The 23,611-nt window shown below is 38.2% G+C and overlaps 1 protein-coding gene across 1 annotated transcript in view; it reads left to right on the forward strand.

Moving 5' to 3' along the window:
- The first annotated feature begins 2,012 nt into the window (after positions 1-2,012).
- LOC138369848 (uncharacterized) overlaps positions 2,013-23,611 on the forward strand; it is a 110,351-nt gene continuing 88,752 nt past the window's right edge. The window contains exon 1 of the mRNA XM_069333592.1: positions 2,013-2,059. The gene's annotated coding sequence lies outside the window, so the exon portion shown is untranslated. The remainder of the gene's footprint in view (positions 2,060-23,611) is intronic.

Genomic DNA, 23,611 nt, shown 5'->3' on the forward strand with positions numbered 1-23,611 from the left:
GGCTGCTTTTGTTCGTATGCCAGGGTCTTTGGATCTTGTCTCTGTGTTGACTCTGGGTTTGGAGGTATGTACAATGTAATTATGTATTCACCTAGTTGTGTTTGCGGGGGTTGAGCTTTGCTATTTCGGCCCGCCTCAAGTTAACATGTGTTAACAGGTTATTGATTGCTGGCCTTCATTTTTTTGATGTGCAGTGCCTCGCTGATGTTGAGTCTTCTATTAATGTTATACCTATCAATTATTTCACTGGTGCTTGTTAAGATGTCTCTGGTGATTGTCTGGTTATGTGTGGAGATTATATGCTCTTTGATGGAGCCCTGTTGCTTGTGCATTGTTAACAGCGAAGAAAACGGCGTTGTGGTCTTGCCTATATACTGAAATCTTTGGGGCTGACAGTCCCCAAGTGGGCATGTGAAGGCATAGACGACGTTGGTCTCTCTTAAAGCGTTCAGTTTCTGTTCTTCATAAGTAAGTTAGCGGTCTAGAAATAGTATAAATAGACTTCACACTGATGAGAGATCTACTCTTGTCACACACATAAGTAGATGTGTAATGTCACACACACACACTCACTTCATACACCTCACACTGATGTCATCATACATCTCACACCAATGTCATCATACTTATGAAACCGATGTCATCATACATCTCACACCGATGTCATCATACATCTCACACCGATGTCATCATACATCTCACACCGATGTCATCATACATCTCACACCGATGTCATCATACATCTCACACCGATGTCATCATACTTATGAAACCGATGTCATCATACTTATGAAACCGATGTCATCATGCATCTCACCCTGATGCCATCGTATTTCTCACATAAATATCATCATACTTCTCACAACGATGTCATCATACATCTCTCACAGATGACATCAAGTATCTCTCACCGATGTCATTATACATCTCATACCGATGTCATCATACATCTCACACTGATATCATCATACATCTCACATCGATGTCATTATATATCTCACATCATTGTCATCATGCATCTCACAGTGATGTCATCTTCAATCTTACACCTGATGACATCATACTTCTCACTCCCAGGTCATCATACCTATTACACCGATGGCATCATACTTCTCACAGCAATGTCATCATACTTCTCACAGCGATGTCATTGTATCTCTCAAACCAATATCATCATATATCTCACACCGATGTAATCACACATCTTACACGGATGTCATCATACTTATCGCACCGATGTCATCATACTTATCGCACCGATGTCATCATACTTATCGCACCGATGTCATCATACATCTCACATTAATGTCATCAAATATTTCACACCGATTTCATCACACATCTCACACTGATGTCATCATACATCTCACACTGATGTCATCATACATCTCACACTGATGTCATCATATATCTCTCAGAGATGTCATCATGCTTTTCACACCAAATGTCATCATACTTATTACACAGATGTCATCATACTTATTACTTAGATGTCATCATACTTATTACACCGATGTCATCATACTTATTACACCGATGTCATCATAAATGTACCACTGATGTCATCACACTTGTCACACAGATGTCATCGTATTTCTCACATAAATTTCATCATACATCTCTCACCGATGACATCTAGCATCTCACACCTCACACTGATGTCATCATACATTCCACATTGACTACATCATACTTATCGCCCCATGTCATCATGCTTCTCACACCGATGTCATCAAACACGTTACACCGATGTCATCGATGTCATCTTACGCGTTACACCGATGTCATCATACACATCACACCGATGTCATCATACACGTTACACCGATGTCATCATACACGTTACACCGATGACATCATACACGTTCCACCGATGTCATCATACACATCACACTGATGTCATCATACACATCACACCGATGTCATCATACATCTGGAGCACGGTCCGGGCCGTGGCCTGAGAGAGGGGAGTCGACCCGGGTCTGTTTGTGTACCATTAGGCGCTCGGACACCAACCAGTGCGGACACGTGAGTCCAGCTCTCTCCTCACTCCTGACAGGTGAGTCCCTCAGACTCCAGACACCAGACAGGTGAGTCTCCCAGACTCCAGACACCAGACAGGTGAGTCTCCCAGACTCCAGACACCAGACAGGTGAGTCCCTCAGACTCCAGACAGGTGAGTCAGGCAGAGTCCAGACTCATCTTAGACAAGCAGAAGTTCCAGGTAGCAATCCAATTACCGGTTAGTCAATAATAATGTCCTGGAGAGTCATCAAATGTTTGTATTCAAACTGATGATTCATTTAACACTTTTCTTTTAATTTTCAGTCAATGTTTCATGCTTGCATGTGACACTTTCTGCCAAGTGAACTTTCTGGTGTATGTAACCTCAAGTCCACTTGCCCCCCCCTGACCAGTCCCTCTTAACTCACATTACTCCACAACACTAACTTTTTCTTACTTACTTTACAACAAATTTCAGTCGAACAACTTTTTTCTTAAACTCTTATTTATATTGTCTCAATATTCAATGGCTCTGAAGAGTTGAGAGCTCAACTCTTCACAACTTTCAGCTGCAAACAATACAGAACTTACAGCAAGTACGTATGTTATGTACAAATTATGGACTGTTGTTCCCCAAAAATATTCGTTTTGTAGTCTTTGAATTGTAAAGGGCTTAATAAAGTGACAGAGGCCCCACACACTTAACCAAATATAATCAACCTAATCAAACCTACTCTAACCGGTCTGAGGCCTCTGTACAATTTATTGCACAAAAGATAATCATAATAGCAACTGTCAATATTGCGAACTTCCCTTTTTGTATGACAGAATGTATTTGTTGGTGAAATGACTTTACGGTGCTGCTCTTATACCTTCGGCCACCTCGCTCTCAGCCACACCTCTTGGGACAATACTCTGGAAAATTAGTCGAAGTATCAGCTCACCTGGACTCATAGATAAGCTTGAGTAATCTTGGCTCCAGCTCACCTGGACTCATAGACAATCTTGAGTAATCTTGGCTCCAGCTCACCTGGACTCATAGATAAGCTTGAGTAATCTTGGCTCCAGCTCACCTGGACTCATAGACAATCTTGAGTAATCTTGGCTCCAGCTCACCTGGCCTCATAGATAAGCTTGAGTAATCTTGGCTCCAGTTCACCTGGCCTCATAGATAAGCTAATGTGGTTACCTTGAGTTGATTCCGGGCTTAGCGACCTCGCGACCCGGTCATCGACCAGGCCTTCTCGTTGCTGGACTGGTCAACCAGGCTGTTGGACGCCGCTGCTCGCAGCCTGACGTATGAGTCACAGCCTGGTTGATTAGGTATCCTTTGGAGGTGTTTGTCACGTTATCTCTTGAACACTGTGAGGGGTCGGCCAGTTATGCCCCTTATGTGAAGTGGAAGAGTGTTGAACAACCTCAGGCCTCTGATGTTGATAGAGTTCTCTCTCAAAGTACCTGTTGCACCTTTGTTTTTCAATGGGGGTATTCTGCACATCCTGCCATGGCTTCTGGTCTCATGTGATGTTATTTCTGTGTGCACTGTGGAGAAATGCCCGACAGACCACTGGAACATTATCTAACACAGTGCACAGTTACAAACCCATTAAGATTTCAACTCAGATTCAATAGAACAGAAGAAGTTGTTAAACACATATGGCAAAATCTTACTGAAGCGACCATACGAGTCATAAATACTCGTACTCCGCCCAAGTAGGCCAAGGGCCAGCCAGAGGCTTAGGGCCCGCGCAGGAATATCCCTGCAAAAAAAAAAAAAAATTCTGTGCGCAGTTTTGGTACCAGCCCCTGTACTATTTTCCACGTGTAAATTATTATGTATTCTTCCCGCCTGCGCTCAAGAGAATACAGATTTAGACTCTTTAGTCGGTCCCAATAGTTTAGACGCTTTACTGAGTGATTTCTAGCAGTAAAGGATCTCTGCACGCTCTCCAGGTCAGCAATTTCTCCAGCTTTAAAAGGGGCTGTCATTGTGCAGCAGTATTCCACTCAAGAGAGCACTAGCATCATGAAAAGTGTCATCATCGGTATAGCATCACTAGTGTGAAAGGTTCTTGTTATCCAACTTATCTATCTTATCTTGTCATTTTGCTTGCAGTTGTGACGGCTACTTTATTGTGTTCTTTAAAGGTAAGGTCTTCCGACATGAGTGCACCCAAATCCTTTACATTGCCTTTTCGTTCTATGTTGTGATTTGACTGCGTTTTGTACGTGGTTTCCGTTTTTATATTTTCTTTTTTCCGAAGCACATGAGCTGGAGTTTATCTTCGTTAAACACTATATTATTTTCTGTAGCCCAAAGAAGGACCTGATTTACATCTGATTGGAGGTTTTGCCGTGTCCTCTATGTTATCTACTCTCATAAAAATCCTAGTGTCATCTGCAAAGGATGATACAGTACTATAGGTTGTGTCCTTGTCTATATCCGATATGAGGATGAGAAAAATTACTGGAGCAAGCACAGTTCCCTGGGGGACTGAGCTCTTCACGGTTGATGGACCAGATTTGATTTTGTTGACTATTACACATTGGGTTCTATTAGTCAGGAAATTGTAGATCCGTCTGCCTATTTTACCTGTAATTCCTTTCGAACGCATTTTATGTGCAATAACACCATGGTCACATTTGTGGAAGGCTTTTGTAAAATCTGTGCAAATTAAATCAGTGTTTTGTTTGTCTTCCATGGCATTTAGTGCCATGTCATAGTGGCAACTGTGATAGGCAAGAGCGCCCTGTTCTGAAACCATATTGTCCGAGGTTATGGAGATGCTGTGATTCCATGTATTTTGTGGTCTTACTTCTTAGCACTCTCTCAAAGATTTTTATGATGTGTGATGTTAGTGCTATTCGTCTGTAATCTTTTGCGTCTCTGCCTTATTTCCTCATTTATCGAGTGGTGCTATCTCTGCTGTTTTTATTATATCAGGGATAACGCCAGTATCAAGGCTTTGTCTCCAAAGAATGTGAAGGGCCTGCGATAGTGTTTTTTACAGTTCTTGATGAATATAGAGTTCCAAGAATCAGGGCCTGGTGCAGAGTGCATAGGCATACTGTCTATAGCTTCTTCAAAATCCAGTGGGGATAGGGCGATATCTGATATATGATTTGATGTTGGTATCATATCCATGAAAAATAATCTAGGTTATCAATCTTCAGTGTGTTTTGTGGTTCGCTGAAAACAGAGTCGTGCTGATTCCTCAGTGTATTTCGCTCATTTCTTTGTTGTCATCTTTGAAAGTTCCATCTCCTTTCCCAGGGGCCCGATACTAGATGTGGTTTTTTATCTAGATTTTGTATAGGAGAATAAATATTTCGGATTTCTCTCTATTTCACTGATGGCCTTTTGCTCTCTTTGCCTCTCCTGGGTTTTATATGATTCCTGTAGCTTTAGTTCAATTGTTTCTATTTCTCTACCTGACCTTCTTCGCCATTCTTGAGATAAGGTGCGACTCTCAAGTTGTTCCGTGATTCGTTTTCTTCGACTATAGAGGGAACGACGTTCCCGTTCTAATCTGCATCTCTTCTGCTTTTTTCTTAGGGGTATACGGTTTGAGTATATTTCTAGTGCTACTTAGCTTATTATTTCCAGGTATTGGTTCGGGTTTGCATTTTCTAGCTGTTCTTCCCTGCTTATTTCTGTGAAGTCATGGTTTATTTGTTTCCAGTTTATCTGTTTATTATTAAAGTTGAATTCGCTGAAATCTCCACTGGGAATCGAAACTAGTTTTGAAGGTCTATTCCCCATGCTTGTCAGAACGTCAATTAAGTTGTGATCTGAGTAACAGGTATTTATAATCATTATGTTCCTGATCAATTCATCATTATTAGTGAAAATGAGGTGTTCTCCTTCCTTGTTGATTCTACTATTTGCTGGTTTAAGGCAAATCTGTCGCACATCCGTAGCAGGTCATTTGCATGTAACTGTTCATTTAGACTACTTACCGGAATTCTCTCTGATTCAACTGTATCCGATATGGTCTTCCATTTCAGGTGCCGTAGGTTGAAGTCCCCAAGCAGGATGATGTTTGGGGCTGGATTTGTGAGTTTTCCAAGCAGTGTTCTATTTTCATTAGTTGGTCTTTAAATTGCTGGTGATTTGCCTCCGGTGACTTATATACAAGGACAATTCCTACATTTAATATCTCTATTTTGGTTATCAGCACTTCCACCATATCATTTGAGGTGTTTAGCAGCTCAGTACAGATGAGTGTGTCCTTGACGAACAGTCTGACCCCACCCTGTTTCCTATCACATCTGAAAAGATTATACTCCGAAATCCATATTTCACCATAATGGTAGTCCTTGGTGTGAGTTTCCGTTAGGGCTGCAAACACTGCATTTACCTCATGTAAGAGGCCATTTATGAGGTGCACTTTGTTACATTTGCGTGTTTTTATACCCTGAATGTTGGCAAATATAAATGATGTTATGTTTGTGGAAGTGCTGGATGCTTTACTTGGTGTTAATATCTGGGGCTCTGGTAAGGAGGCCACTGTGTTTGCGTCCTCTCTGGCATTTGACCGAGTTGATGATAGAGTCTGGACATTTTTAGCCATTCTTCTCCTCCTCCTCTTGCTAAAAAATCATCCTGGTAAATAGTGTTGTGGCTGCTTTCATCGAGGTGGTTTGTCGGTCTTATTCGCTTGGTACCTTTTATATGAAAAGCTGGTCATTCTGTGTTGAAACATTCATTCTTATTTAAAGAGTTCTTGCACAGTTCTGGGTGAAAGAGATCACAGCTTTTGGTACATTTACCTGTACTAAGAAGGGTCCTGCACTTTCTGGGATGATCATATTTACATTGCCTATTTGTTCTCCCCGATATCCCATGCTTACAGATAATCCATTTATAATACCGGCAGATTTTGGGTCCTTGTTTTGTTTGTTTCGAAAACCCTGGCGCCCGGTTTAGGCGCCGATACCGCGCCCGACCCCAACGTCACGTCCGGCGTCATAGCATCCGGCCCCGGCGCCACCGTCGTATCCGGCCCCGGCGCCAACGTCGTATCCGGCCCCGATGTGAACGTCGCATCCGGCCCCGGCGCCAACGTCGCATCCGGCCCTGGTGCAAACGTCGCATCCGGCCCCAACGCCAACGTCGCATCCGGCATAGACTTGAGTAATCTTGGCTCCAGATCACTTGGCCTTATAGATAAGCTTGAGTAATCTTGGCTACAGCCCAACTGTAGCCAAGTTACCTGTTCTGCCCCTAAACTTAACCGACACATGCCCTTTCCTCCCGCTGGTCGAATGCACAATGTATCTCCTTGGACTAGTTCGTTTTGGACTACCTGGAGTTTTCTTCACAACACCACGTGGGACGGATCTCTCCTCCGGTTTATACTTTGAAAACGGTTTCGAGTAGTTCTTTGAAACTTATCTTGTTGAGGGTCTCTGGGTTAGAATGTGTTCTTCAGCCATGGTGGCTACAGCACCCAAAGTCTATACTCACTGTTCCTCCAAGTACGTTTTCAGATCACCTGATAAACACGCCTTGAAATCTTCTAACAAGACAAGTTGTTCCAGCTGTTCCTTAGTCTCCACCTTCTAAGACATTCATAAAACAACTGCTCCTTAATGCAAGTGAACTCCGTAAAAGTGTGCTTTGTTGTTTTCTTAAGATTACGAAACTTCTGTCTAAATGTTGCAGGCGTCAACTGGTAAGCCATCATCAACACCTTCTTGACAGCATCATAACCATTAGAGTCAATTTATGAAAGTGAAGAGTATGCGGCTTGGGCTTCCCAGTCAGCACTGATTGAATCATATTAGCCCAATTGTCCCTTAGTGAGTCTATTAAGACAGCTACTTTCTCGAAAGCAGCAAAGAACTTTGATACCTTCTTCTCATTGAATTTAGGCACCATTTTATAGCTATATTGGATCAAAACCACAGAATTCCATTCTTCCACTTAATCTTAACACTTCCAATTCGTGTTACCTTTCTCTCTCTCCATTTCTTCTCCCTATCGCTCCTTTTCTTCTTTCTCTTTCCTTTTTCTCGTGTCTTCTCCTTCTTTCTCTTTCAATAATTATAATTATTGTAGTTTTACATAACTACAGTGTATATTTGTCAGGCTGGAGTCGAGAACACTGTTAGTGAAAAATTACCAATAATGTTGAGGTGACTTGACTGAGGACGAGGCTATAACAGAGGCCTACTCATGTGTTCAGTAACTACAGTTTAGTGAAAATATTAATGTTAACTGTTTAAATACAGTAAAAATAAATTCAATAATTAAAATCCCACAAGTGTGTGAAATGGAAGTTTATCGGCGATTTTAAATACTAAAACATACAGTCCAATTTATAATAATAATTAATAAATAATTAAAATATTACGGGGCCACTGAATAATAATGAAATAATCGCTGGTAGATTTTCACACATAAAATTTATGGTCCTCAAGGAACTGGACGAATCATTAATATTTTACTGGTTCTCAGACCAGACACATATTAATGGTTCTTCAAATTGTGATCTTCATGATCTAATTAAGAATCAGATAAATTAATCAATACTTAATTACTAAATAGCCAGTCAGAACAGACGGATAAAATTATCCAGGTTAACTAATTAATTCTCAACCTCAGTGCACACAGTAGTTTTACTAAAAATTTTGCTATTATTGTTACAAACTATATTTCAGGTAATTAAGGAGCTAAATACATAATATCAATAAATGTAGTACATACCATACATACACACCACTAAAATTATCACTTCATTTTCGTGGATTTGATCCACAGAAATATGTGGTGTTTTATTTCACAAAAGATCACTAATAAATTAATAAATTCTAATGAAACACCTGAAGTTGATGAAAGGTTACAACACTTAATTTATGTATATATTTCTCTAAATAAAAGAATCATTTAACATATAAAAAATAAAAAATATATTGCACTTAGTCCATTTGCACATTATATTATAGTACCTAGTTGCCCACCTGTATTAGGGCAGGATTATTACTACAGACTAGTGGTAATCTAAATAGCCAACAACCTAGTCCCATTAATCATTTTGCCAACCTGTCTTAAGGTAGAATTTATCATTATTGACTTGTGTTGAACTAAACAATGAACAGTCTAGTCTTATTTAATTAATGTGTAGACCCTTATTATAGGGAAGGACTAATAACAACAGGAGTTGTGTTGTATCCATAGTTATACTACACATATATATTATATTTTTGTATATATCTTTACTATAATTATCACACCTTTGAGTAGTAATCAGTGTTTACTATACCATCCAATGGCGATTAAGATAGGCTAACCTGAGGATTATTCCTTAGTAACACTTAGTTTTTTGAGTGAAAAGTTTCACTCAAAAAATAAAGGTAGGATTATAGCCTAGTGAAAGAAAATTAATGACCCTGGGCTACTATTATTAAATTACTCAGGATTTATGTGCAAATATCCCAGGTATTTCCACTTTGAAATCATGGGACCAACAAAGCCTAACCAAGCAGCCCACGTGGCTGATCCAGGAACAAAATTAAAATGCACCCCAACTGGACTTAAGGGTCATTTAACTCAACAAATCAATAAATGCCATGATCTGTCACAACAATCTCCAGTTGATTATGTACAACTGGAAACCTACTTTCAAGTAGCAACAAGTAAATTTGACTAAGTCAAACACCAGATAGAAACTATCTAGCTGAACTTGCCAATACCATCTTAATTACGATGACCAGACCACACACTAGAATGTGAAGGGACGACGACGTTTCGGTCCGTCCTGGACCATTCTGAAGTCGTTTGTGATGAGGAAGTAGAGACAGGCAATTAATTGGCACGAGAGATGAGGAGCAAAATAAGGTGTAGTAGAGGGGCTAGTAGTAGGAACTGCAGAGGGCCTATTGGCCCATACGAGGCAGTTCCTATTAACCACCGAAAGAGAAGAAAATAATGAGAAGAGGGAAAGCGAGGGAACGTAGGAGAAGACAGAAAAAACAGAGAAAAGAGAAGGAAAGGAAAGAGAAAGAAAGGTAAATGGAAAGGGTAAGCTTATGTTAGGTCACGTTTGTTAGAAAGATTAGAGCATTTGAGTATATACAGTGAAAGGGTAGATTCCACAGCAACAAAGCCAGGACTCAAGTTCATGTTGGGTACATTGTGTATAAGAGCCGATTCAGCAAGACGGCGTCTGTGTAGAGTAGAGGCAGGAAAGATTATTTTGGAGGAAGACCAACCAATAGGATGATTAGAATCCCTCACATGGCAGAAGAGAGCATTGTTAGTGTCTGCAGACTTAACACTTCTCTTGTGTTCTTTAAGTCTGTCATTCAGTGTACGGCCAGTTTCGCCAAAGTATTGGAGAGGACAAGACGAACAGGAAATAGAGTAGACACCAGCAGCATTAGAAGCAGGAGGAGCAGTGTGAACTGCTCCTCCTACTCTATCACCATCTTAATTAATTTGGACGTTCCGCGGAAGCTCGCAGGAGCGTGCGATAATACTGGAAAGTGTAGACTCTTTTAAACTTTGTCACCTTAATTCTCGTCCAAGGTTTTTTAATTTTGTATCAATTTGTTCGCAATAGAATGCTCTACAGAACTCAAAGCAAATAAACTTAAAAAGCCCGGCTTACCACCCGCAGCAAACAGAAAAAGTTAGCCAGGAGCGCACTAGAGCGATAAAATGTGTTCTGTCCTTTCACTTTGGTCACCTCAATTTTCATCCTAGGTCTTTCATTTTGGTATCATTGTGTTCGCAATAAAATTCTCTACTCGATTAAATGCATGTGAAGTTCGAAAACCCGGCCTACCACCCGCACAAAGCAGACAAAGTGAGAGAGAGTTACCCGGGAGCCTTAAAGAGCAATGAAATGTGTACACTCTTTTCCCTTTCGTCACCTCAATTCCCGTCTTAGGTCTTTCATTTTTGTATCATTGTGTTCACAACATAATTCCCTACAGGTATATATGCAAATATAAAGTCCGAAGTCCGACGTACCACCCACAGCAAACAGAGAATGTGACGGTGCGTTACCCCAGTGAGCGCTAATAAAGAGCGATAAAATGTGTTTATTCTTTTCAACTTTATTACCCCAATTCTCGTCCTAGGTCTTTCATTTTGTTATCAATGTGTTCGCAATGAAAATCTCTACAGGTGTATATGCATATAATGTTCACAACCGCTGTTTTCACATAACCAAATGTTTTTAATTTTTGACGCCATCCTTAATCATCAGTGGGTATTGAACTAGTAAACGTTTGACTCCATCCTTAGTCATCGGTGGGAGAAAGTGATTATCATAAATTATTAACACTTTCGCCCACCGATGACCAAGGATTAGATGATATTATGGCTGATCTGGCTCAATATGAAGATGATACTCAAACCAGGTTGGATACTTTCATCAAATTAATTGCCCAGACCAAGGCAACTTCAACAGTTTTATGTAATCAGAGTCAAGCTGCAGCTCGACTCCCACCAATCAATTTACCCACTTTTTCAGGATCAGATGCAGAGCTGTTTTAACAGCATTATGGGCACCTGGGAAAACCAGTGTGCTAGGGTCCCTAAGACAACCACTCACAGGAGTAAAAAGTATATGATCAATAATATTAAACATATATTTATTTTATTGGCACCAATAAAACTGTTGGTAAAACATTAAAAGTATGCTGTAGAACAGCAACTAATCAACATGATAAACAATTCACAAAGCTAGAAAAACATAATAATACTCAGTGAGCTACACAGATTTGATGGCACAGTATGAAATTACTACGAAGTTCTTATTATAACAAGCATTTGCGGCATTTCTTTTCAGAGAATTGCTTTATTATTGGCTTTTTAGTCAATGGTCTTTAGGATATCATTTCCCATGCACATGAGTGAAATCCAGTTCAAATGATGCTGCCCCATTGTGCTACGAAGCAGATTTTTCAGGTTTCGGTCTTGACAAAGAACGCTCTCCTGTACAGCTGGTCACAATCAGGCACATGAACACTCTGAGTGCAATTTCAACATTCGGGAATACAGATTTCCATTTGTCGGAAATTATTTGTGTGTACAGTACAGGGAGAGTCTCACAATTTTCAACACGAGCCATGTAGTTTTTGAGATGCTCACAGTTATTTAAAAGGTCATCATCATTCAGGTCTTTGTGATACATATTATCCAGATGTTCACAGTTTTTCGTTAGTGCATCAGAAGCAATGGTTTTTCAATTCACTGAAGAAAGAAAATAATAATAATAATAATAATATAATAATAATAATAATAATAATAATAATAATAATAATAATAATAATAATAATAATAATAATATTTTATTTAGGAATAGTACATACACAGATGCAGTTACAAACATTCTGATTGATTTATAGATAGAGCTAGTACATACAATACCTAAAGCCACCAGTACGCATAGCGTTTCGGGCAAAAAATAGATTTGCAATCTTTGAATAAGCTTCTACACGTTTTGTCAGTTCAAAAATTAGTGTGTCCAGAATACGGAGGAAAGTTTCCACCTTGAATTTTTCGGTTTCAGTGAGAAGTTTGACTTTGACACACTTCGTATTCGTTCCCGTTTTTCCCATCACTGTAATCTGTATCTGGACACATCACTGGTTTTAAATTCATATACTAACTAAATTTTCGATTTATGCTACAGTATGGATCTTTAGCTACTTTTTGGCGAACATGAAATTGACTTGCGAGAAGGCGTCCAACAGGGTGACCCCCTTGCTCTTCTCCTTGTCTGCTTAGTCATCAAACAAGTCACAGAGGTCCTGTCCAGCGAGCTTAACATCTGGTTCTTGGATGATGGTACCCTAGCTGGTTCCCAAGACTCCCTCCTGGAGGTCATCAGAAAATCCAGGAGCAAGGTGCAGTTTTAGGCCTCACGCTGAACCCTTCTAAATGTGAAATAATAAGTTCCAACCAGGACGTTGTAGAGAGAATAGAGGGTATTGTGCCAAATATCTATAAAACTAAACCGGAAGACAGCACACTCCTAGGAGCCCCCGTGGGGTTGAAAGCCATCAATGAGGTCCTTGATAAGAAAATCGCCGACCTTAAGAGGATGGATGGGAGGATTGAGGATATTGATGCTCATGATGCACTCTACCTCATCACCAGATGTCTGTCCCTCCCCAGGTTAACCTACTTTCTGAGGTGATCACCATCTTACAGTAGCCAAAAACTAGGTGAGTATGACCGGTTACTGAAATCAATGCTAGAAAAAGCCCTTAACCTCTCTCTTGATGACCTACAGTGGAAACAAACCTCTCTTCCCGTAAGACTTTGGGGGCTTCGGAGTTCGAACAGCATCACAAATCGCTGTACCAGCCTTCCTGTATACCTCATCGGCATCCGACGACCTAGCGAAGGAAATTTTACCTGCCTTCTTACATCAGCTGGCAGGTGTACACGATCCCAATTTTACACGCTGTGCCACAGAGTTGGCCTCTCGTGCAGGCCCATCACCTCAACCACCATCCACTAAAGCCCACAAGCATTCCAGCTGGGATGGCCCCATTGTAGACCAAGTTGTTGCAGAGTGCCTGGGTGCTGCAACAACACAACACGACATTGCTCGCCTCACAGCAATAGCAGCCCCACATGCAGGAGATTTCCTGTTAGCAACCCCAATGTCGGCAACTGGCACGTGTCTCACACAACATGCCCTCCGAATTGCTGTGGCCCTCCGCCTTGCTGCGGCAATCCACACCAGATATAGGTGTATTTGTGGCGAGGTAGTGGCTGACAGGTACGGCCACCATGGCCTACTCTGCCAAAGCACAGGGGGATGGCACTCGAGGCACAGTGAAGTTAACGACATCATCAAGAGGAGCTTCACCACAGCTGGATGCCCAGCTGAAAGAGAGCCCCGTTACCTAACGCCTCGTAACTCTGATGCTCTTATTGGTCGCCCGGATGGTATCACAGTGAACCCCTGGAAGAACGGCAAGCAGTTGGTATGGGATTACACGTGTGTATCAACCCTGGCTAACACCTACATTGACCTCAGTATTGCACAGCCAGGTGGCACTGCCACCCACAGGGAAGCAGCCAAATTCTGTAAATACAGAGAACTCTATCACCACTACAATTTTGCCCCCATTGCTTCTGAGACCCTCGGCGCCTGGGGTAAAAATGCTACCAGTTTTTTTAAGGAACTGGGATCTAGGCTCATTGAAACAACAAGGGACCCTAGAGCTGCCAGCTTTCTTTTCCAGCGCCTCAGCGTGGTGATACAGAGGGAAAATGCACACTGCATTCAGGGTTCCTGCCCACCATCTGAGGAGCTGGAGGAACTCGACAACTTTTTTTTTTTTATATATATATATATACAGGAGTTGTTACATTCTTGTACAGCCACTAGTATGCGTAGAGTTTCGGGCAGGTCCCTGGAATACAATCCCCAGCCGCGAAGAATTATTTTTTCATCCAAGTACACATTTTACTGTTGCGTTAAACAGAGGCTACAGTTAAGGAATTGCGCCCAGTAAATCCTCCCCGGCCAGAATACGAACCCATGACATAACGCTCGCGGAACGCCAGGCGAGTGTCTTACCACTACACCACGGAGACTATATATATATAGTCTTATGATAACCATCTTTGTACTCTATATGTAACTCCTTTTTTGTAACAAAGTTCAAACAAAACAAATATATGTGTACATACAAAAGAATGGGGGTGGTAGGAGAAGATAATAATAGTGTTCAGTTAGAAACCACAAGGTCTTCTCTGAATACATTTTATTTTCTTCTCCGAGGCTATGGGCTTCCACATTGGCACCAGAGGTGGTACCCTCACTATATCTATATATATATATATATATATATATATATATATATATATATATATATATATATATATATATATTTATATATATATATATATATATATATATATATATATCATATATATTTATATATATATATCATATATATATCATATATATATATACATATATATATATATATATATATATATATATATATATAATATATATATATATATATATATTATATATATATATATATATATATATTGGTGTATACTGGCAGCAGGTTTTCTTTCAGACATGTTTCATTGAATATGACCGCATATTCTGTATTTATTATTTTCTGGTTTAGGGCTTCTATCCCTTTAACTATTTTCTTAGCATCAGGGCTTAATTGAAATAGGAGTTCTCCAAAACTCATTTTCGTACTTTTAAGGTGAAGAAAAGAAGTGATTTACTAGAGAGTGTATTACACTTATTTGTATAATTTGCACGACGTTTCGAACCTCCATGGTTCATTCTCAAGTGAACAGATCTTACAATACTAGTTGATTTTATACCCGCATTAGGTCAGGTGATAATACAATGAAGGTGAAAACATGGGGGGATACATAAGGGATAAACATAAGGATAAACATAAGGGATAAACATATTAGCGACATCCTAAGTGACGACTCCAAATTTCAACGAATCACGAGGAACCCCGTAGAAGACCTTAAGCGGAAAGTAAACAAAACAATTACAGCAATCAACGCAAAGAAAGGTAGTGTGCATTTCAATAAACTTCAAGGCGACTATGGCTTAGGATATGCCTACGGCAATGTTAAGACGCATAAACCAGGTAACCCACTACGCCCTATAATCAGCCAAATACCAACCCCAACTTATCACCTGGCAAAGAAACTCAATGAACTCCTAACTCCATACACTCCAAGTAAGTTTAGTCTACAATCATCAGCAGATTTCCTAGAATTGATCAAATCTACCCAGCCCGATGGAATTATCGCTTCCCTGGACGTTGAATCCCTTTTTACCAACGTCCCAGTCGACACAACCATAGGAATGATACTGGACAGAGTATACAGAGACGAGAGCACCCCCAAATTAGACATACCTGAGCCACACTTGAAAAGTCTTCTCGAAGCATGTACAAAGGAAGCCCCTTTCATCAGTCCACAAGGAGACATGTATTTACAAATAGACAGAGTAGCAATGGGCTCCCCCTTAGGAGTTTTATTTGCTAATTTTTATATGGGAACCATCGAAGATAGGGTCTTCAGTAGCAGACAAAAACCAACTGTATACTGCCGTTATGTAGATGACATATTCGTAATAGTAAAAGACTCAGATGAACTAATTGACCTAAAAAGACACCTAGAGAGAGAGTCAGTACTCCGATTTACACATGAAAATAGTGAAAATAACAGTCTGCCATTCTTGGATGTACTAATAACAAAAACAGGAACCTCTTTAAGCACCAACGTATATACCAAGCCCACCAACATAGGATTATGCCTGAACGGTAGAAGTGAGTGCCCCCAAAGATACAAAGCCAGTGTTCTCAATGCTTATATTCGTCGAGCGCTTACCCACTGCTCTGAATGGAGCAACGTGAGTAGAGAGTTTGAAAGAGTAACTCAGGTATTGGTGAACAACGGATATAGCAACGCGGAAATAAACGCTGCTAGAAGAAGACACTTGGACCGTTGGTATAATTCAGAACCTAGAACAGAAACCACAACACCCCCAATAAAATTATATTACAAATCAACCATGCACAGTGAACATATAAAAGAGGAAAGAATAATGAAAGAAATAATCCGTAAAGGAGTAAAAAGCACTACTCCTAACCAAAACATAAACCTGATAATATTCTACAAAACCAAGAAGACTTCCGAACTCCTTATCAAAAACAGCCCGAAGCCGACGGAGAACCCTCTACAGCAGTCAAGCGTTGTATACATGTACACTTGCCCCCACGAAGGATGTAACCTTCAATGTAAGTACATAGGTATGACGTCGACCAAGCTGACGAGGCGTTTGACATGCCATCTTCAATCTGGTGCCCCTAGGAATCACATGAGACAAGCCCATGACATTACTCTAACAAGAGAAATGTTGAACAAGAACACTTGCATAATAGACAAAACCCAAGATTCAAAAAGATTACAAATTCTTGAGGCAATTCACATAAGAATAGAGCGACCTACCATGAACACCCAAATCACGGAACTATTTACTCTACCCACCATGAGAGTAAGGATAAGACAAGAACATATCGATGCCAACACAGAAGACAATGTCCAACATAACAGGCCAATTACACTGGATTAATCTTTGTGTTTAGATAGGAGATGCCTCGTATGGGCCAATAAGCCTTCTGCAGCCCCTATGTTTATCCCTTATGTATCCCCCCATGTTTTCACCTTCATTGTATTATCACCTGACCTAATGCGGGTATAAAATCAACTAGTATTGTAAGATCTGTTCACTTGAGAATGAACCATGGAGGTTCGAAACGTCGTGCAAATTATACAAATAAGTGTAATACACTCTAAAGTAAATCACTTCTTTTCTTCACCTTAAAAGTACGAAAATGAGTTTTGGAGAACTCCTATTTCAATTAAGCCCTGATGCTAAGAAAATAGTTAGAGGGATAGAAGCCCTAAACCAGAAAATAATAAATACAGAATATGCGGTCATATTCAATGAAATATATATATATATATATATATATATATATATATATATATATATATATATATATATATATAATATATATATATATATATATATATATATATATATATATATATATATATATATATATATATATATATATATATATATATGTGGGGAGTACCACCTCTGGTGCCAATGTGGGGAGATTGCCAATGTGCCAATGTATATATATATATATATATATATATATATATATATATATATATATATATATATAGCTTTAGAACACTTTCCAACCAGGAGACTCGAACCCTAGCCAGCACAGAAGCCTTCAAGCAACCGGCATAACAGGTACGCCTTAACCCACTCCACCACCTGCTCAGACCCTTAAAAGAGATGGTAATTTCGGAGTATTTATACACTCCAAAGACCACCATCTCCCAAGAGCACTAGAGCAAGTGAGGGGTCATTTTTACGTTTTTTCATCAAGTCCCTGTTAATATGGGAGAACACTGTGTCTATGCTTGAGGCACAACTCTCCTAAACACGAGAGTGAAGTATACAACTTTAGAACACTTTCCCACCAGGAGACTCGAACCCTAGACAGCACAGAAGCCTTCAAGCAACCGGCATAACAGGTACGCCTTAACCCACTCCACCACCTGCTCATACATACATATATATATATATATATATATATATATATATATATATATATATATATATATATATATATATATATATATATATATATATATATATATATATATATATATGTATATATATATATATATATATATATATATATATATATATATGTATATATATATATGTATATATATATATATGTATATATATATATGTATATATATATGTATATATATATATGTATATATATATATATATATATATATATATATATATATATATATATATATATATATAAAATTTTGTGAGGGTACCACCTCTGGTGCCAATGTGGGGAGTACCACCTCTGGTGCCAATGTGGGGAGATTGCCAATGTGCCAATGTATATATATATATATATATATATATATATATATATATATATATATATATATATATATATATATATATATATATATATATATATATATATATATATATATATATATATATATATATATATATATATATATATATATATATATATATAACATGGAAGGGAGTACCACCTCTGACTGGAAGAAGGGGGGACCGTTAGCCCCGGAGGAAACCACACATAACGCTTTACGCTTTAGAGGGAATGTTTAGGTCCCCTCCAATACAGTTTCAATGTGCTTTTACCCTACCACCTTCTTCATTTTGTGTTTTTCGTGCTTTATTATGTATTTATTATTTATTATGTATCTTGTACTTTATTATATATGTATATATATATATATATATATATATATATATATATATATATATATATATATATATATATATATATATATATATATATATATATATATATATATATATATATATATATATATATTATTAAATATGACCGAAAAAGTAAGATTAATAATTCTAACACGAATTTTCTCAATATTTCTTATATTTCTTTTCACTGTTGATGGTAACTGAAAAATCAATTCTCCAAAATTCATTTTTATTTCTAGTCTGACGCGACACTTGAAAGCGTTTCGTAATAACTTATTACATTTTCAAAGACTTTAGTTTACACACACACAACTATAACTAATCAGAGTTTAAACAGCTTCGATTTTATACCTGCATTTGGGTGAGGTGATATGTTACAACAGTTTTGGATGAGGTGAAAACAAACTTTCAACACAAGACAGAACATGAAACAATGGGTATAATATTTTGTAAGTTAAAGGGAAGAATGGAAGTAACTGCAAAGGGCCTATTGGCCCATATTTCTTGATGCTTCTACATCGGTGCGGAGTCTTGAAGTGGGTAGAATATAGTTGTGCATTAATTGGCTGTTGATTGCTGGTGTCGACTTCTTAATGTGTAGTGCCTCGCAAATATCAAGCCGCCTGCTATCGCTGTATCTATCGATGATTTCTGTGTTTTTTGTTAAGACTTCTCTGGTGATGGTCTGGTTGTGAGAAGAGATTATATGTTCCTTAATGGAGCCCTGTTGCTTATGCATCGTTAATCGCCTGAAAAGAGATGTTGTTGTCTTGCCTATATACTGAATTCTTTGAGGCTTACAGTCCCCAAGTGGGCATTTGAAGGCATAGAAGACATTGGTCTCTTTCAAAGGGTTCTGCTTTGTGTCTGGAGAGTTTCTCATGAGTAGGTTGGCTGTTTTCTTGGTTTTAAAGTATATCGTCAATTGTATCTTCTGATTTTTGATAAAGAGGCACCCTTCTTGAGCCCGGATGGGCACATGTATAAGCAAGTAGATGGGGTCGCCATGGGTTCTCCCCTAGGTGTCCTGTTTGAGAACTGCTACATGGGTACCATCGAACAAAAGGTCTTAGTCGACATGAACTTAAAACCAGCCATATACTGCATGTATGTTGACGACATTTTTGCACAGGTACCTGATGTCAGACATCTGCAGAAGTTGAAAGAGGCATTTGAGCGGAATTCTGTGTTGCGTTTCACTTACGAGATGGAGAAGGATGGGAAGCTGCCCTTTCTAGATGTAACAGTCATGGAAAGGAGCGGAGGTTTCCACACTGCAGTCTACACTAAAGGAAACAAACATAGGAATGTGCCTCAGTGCCAACAGTGACTGCCCAGACAGGTACAAGAGGAGTGTTGTTAACGCTTATGTCGACCGTGCTCTCAGCCACAGCTCAGGATGGAAGCAAGTCGATGAAGAACTCTGTAGGGTAAGGCAGGTCCTAGTCAACAACGGTTTCTGCAATGGTTTCGGTGAAGACATCATAAGAAGGAAGGTGAAACGCCATGCAACCTCTGAAGAGACAACTAACACAACACCTGTACCCCTTATTAGACTATTTTATAGGAACTTCTTTTCCACAGCTCATAAAACGGAGGAAAGGGTCCTGAAAGATATTGTTGATAGGAATGTTATCCCTACAGACAAAAATCAGAAGATACAATTGACGATTTACTATAAAACCAAAAAAACGGCCAACCTACTCATGAGAAACTCTCCAGACACAAAGCAGAACGCTTTAAAAGAGACCAACGTCGTCTATGCCTTCAAATGCCCACTTGGGGACTGTAAGCCTCAAAGAACTCAGTATATAGGTAAGACAACAACATCTCTTTCCAGGCGATTAACGATGCATAAGCACCAGGGCTCCATTAAGGAACATATAATCAATCTCTTCCCACAACCAGACCATCACCAGAGAAGTCTTAACAAACAACACAGAAATCATCGATAGATATAGCGATAGCAGGCAGCTTGACATCTGCGAGGCACTACACATCAAGAAGTCAAAACCAGCAATCAACAGCCAATTAATGCACAACTATATTCTACCCACTTCAAGACTCCGCACCAATATAGAAGCATCAAGAAATATGGGCCAATAGGCCCTTTGCAGATACTTCCATTCTTCCCTTTAATTTATCCAATTTATACCCATTGCAACTTGCTTTGTCTTGTGTTGAAAGTTTGCTCTATCTTGTGTTGAAAGTTTTGTTCACCTCATCCAAAACTGTTGTAACATATCACCTCACCAAAATGCGGGGATATAAGATGAAACCTGTTTAAATTATAGCATAGTAGAACTATGTTTAGTGTTTGCAGGTTATAGTTGTGTGTGTGTAAACTAAAGTCTTTGAAAATGTAATAAGTTATTATGAAACAAGTTCAAGTGTCGCGTCAGACTAGAAATAAAAATTAATTTTGGAGAACCTATTTTTCAATTACCATCGACAGGGAAAAGAAACATATGAAATATTGAGAAAATTCGTGTTAGAATTATTAATCTTACTTTTTCGGTCATATTTAATAATATATGTTTACAAGAAAGACTGCTACCAAAATATACTAATATATATATATATATATATATATATATATATATATATATATATATATATATATATATATATATATATATATATACATATATATATATATATATATATATATATATATATATATATATATATATATATATATATATATATTTATATATATATATATATTTTATTATACATATATAAAACGCTAAACTGCAATGCCAATCCTGACCTCAAAAGCTTCATAGAAGGTTGTAACAGAACCCATGAGCACCACACCAGAAATAAATACAGTTTTGATATTCCTAGAGTACGACTTATTCATACTAGAAATGCTCTTCAAATCAAGGGATCCAGAATGTGGAATGATCTTCCCAACCATGTTAAAGACAGTACCTCTCTCAACCAGTTTAAGATAAAAACGAAGCACTATACCTAATAAATTCCCTGTAACCTACCTTACGCCTCTGTTGTCAACCCATGTATGTTTTTTTTTTTTTTCAAAACAACGCTGTTTGAATGTAATTTTCTGTAATAATTTGTAATTGTATTTGTGCTGCTTTTTCAACCATGTTCCCCCCTCTTTTACCTCTATTTTTATTTGTTCTCAACACATTTTATTCTTTTTACCCATTAGTTTTAAGCTTTAGGAAAACTCATTCAAAAATTCAGCAAAATTCAGGAAAACTTAGCTTATTAGGCAAATCGGGCCTTGCATAGTAGGCTGAGAAGTGCGTTCTGGCTACTAGGTACGACATATATATATATATATATATATATATATATATATATATATATATATATATATATATATATATATATATATATATATATATATATATATATATATATATATATATTTATATATATTATTTTTGTATCAACCCATGTATATCTTGTAACCATCAAATGCATAATAAAGCACAAAAAATAAAAAAGGAAGGGGGTGGTAGGAGAAAAGCACACAGAAACTGTATTGGAGGGGATCTAAACATTCCCTCTATAAGCCTATAAGTATAGGCTTATATATATATATATATATATATATATAACTGAAAACTCACACCCCAGAAGTGACTCGAACCCATACTCCCAGAAGCAACGCAACTGGTATGTACAAGACGCCTTAATCCACTTGACCAAATCACCTCAGAATGAGGTGATTTGGTAAAATGCTATGCCCAAGATAACTATCCGAGTGCCGGCGGTGGAGTGGTTCATATAGCCTCGGCTATCACCTCATTTTGTCCGGTCGTGATGGTCAAGTGGATTAAGGCGTCTTGTACATACCAGTTGCGTTGCTTCTGGGAGTATGGGTTCGAGTCACTTCTGGGGTGTGAGTTTTCAGTTGCATATGTCCTGGGGACCATTCAGGCTTGTTCGCATTTGTGTTCCTCACGTGTGCCCCAAAGAATGAGGTGATTTGGTAAAATGCTATGCCCAAGATAACTATCCGAGTGCCGGCGGTGGGGTGGTTCATATAGCCTCGGCTATCACCTCATTTTGTCCGGTCGTGATGGTCAAGTGGATTAAGGCGTCTTGTACATACCAGTTGCGTTGCTTCTGGGAGTATGGGTTCGAGTCACTTCTGGGGTGTGAGTTTTCAGTTGCATATGTCCTGGGGACCATTTAGGCTTGTTCGCATATATATATATATATATATATATATATATATATATATATATATATATATATATACATATATATATATATATATATATATATATATATATATATATATATATATATATATATATATATATAACACCCACCAACACTGGTGGGTGTTGTCCAAAGATTATATATATATATATATATATATATATATATATATATATATATATATATATATATATATAAATATATAAATATATATATATATATATATATATATATATATATATATATATATATATATATATATATATATATATATATATATATATATATATATATATATATATATAGAAAGATGAGTAGGTGGATGGTAGATAGTTGGTAAGATGGATGAATAGATAGATAAAAAAACAGATGGATGTTGTCGGAAATTTCGACACCTTCTCTACTAACCCCTGACATACCAAGTTAAAACGGTAAGGTCAGGAACATACTTATATTACTAACATTACTAACTTTTCAAAGAGAACAGATTTGATAGCATTCCAGAGTTAACGGAATGTTGTCACGTATGCAAGGTTCGCTATAAACGATATATATGTAAT

This window comes from Procambarus clarkii, chromosome 30 (assembly GCF_040958095.1).
Source record: "Procambarus clarkii isolate CNS0578487 chromosome 30, FALCON_Pclarkii_2.0, whole genome shotgun sequence".
Taxonomy (NCBI): domain Eukaryota; kingdom Metazoa; phylum Arthropoda; class Malacostraca; order Decapoda; family Cambaridae; genus Procambarus; species Procambarus clarkii.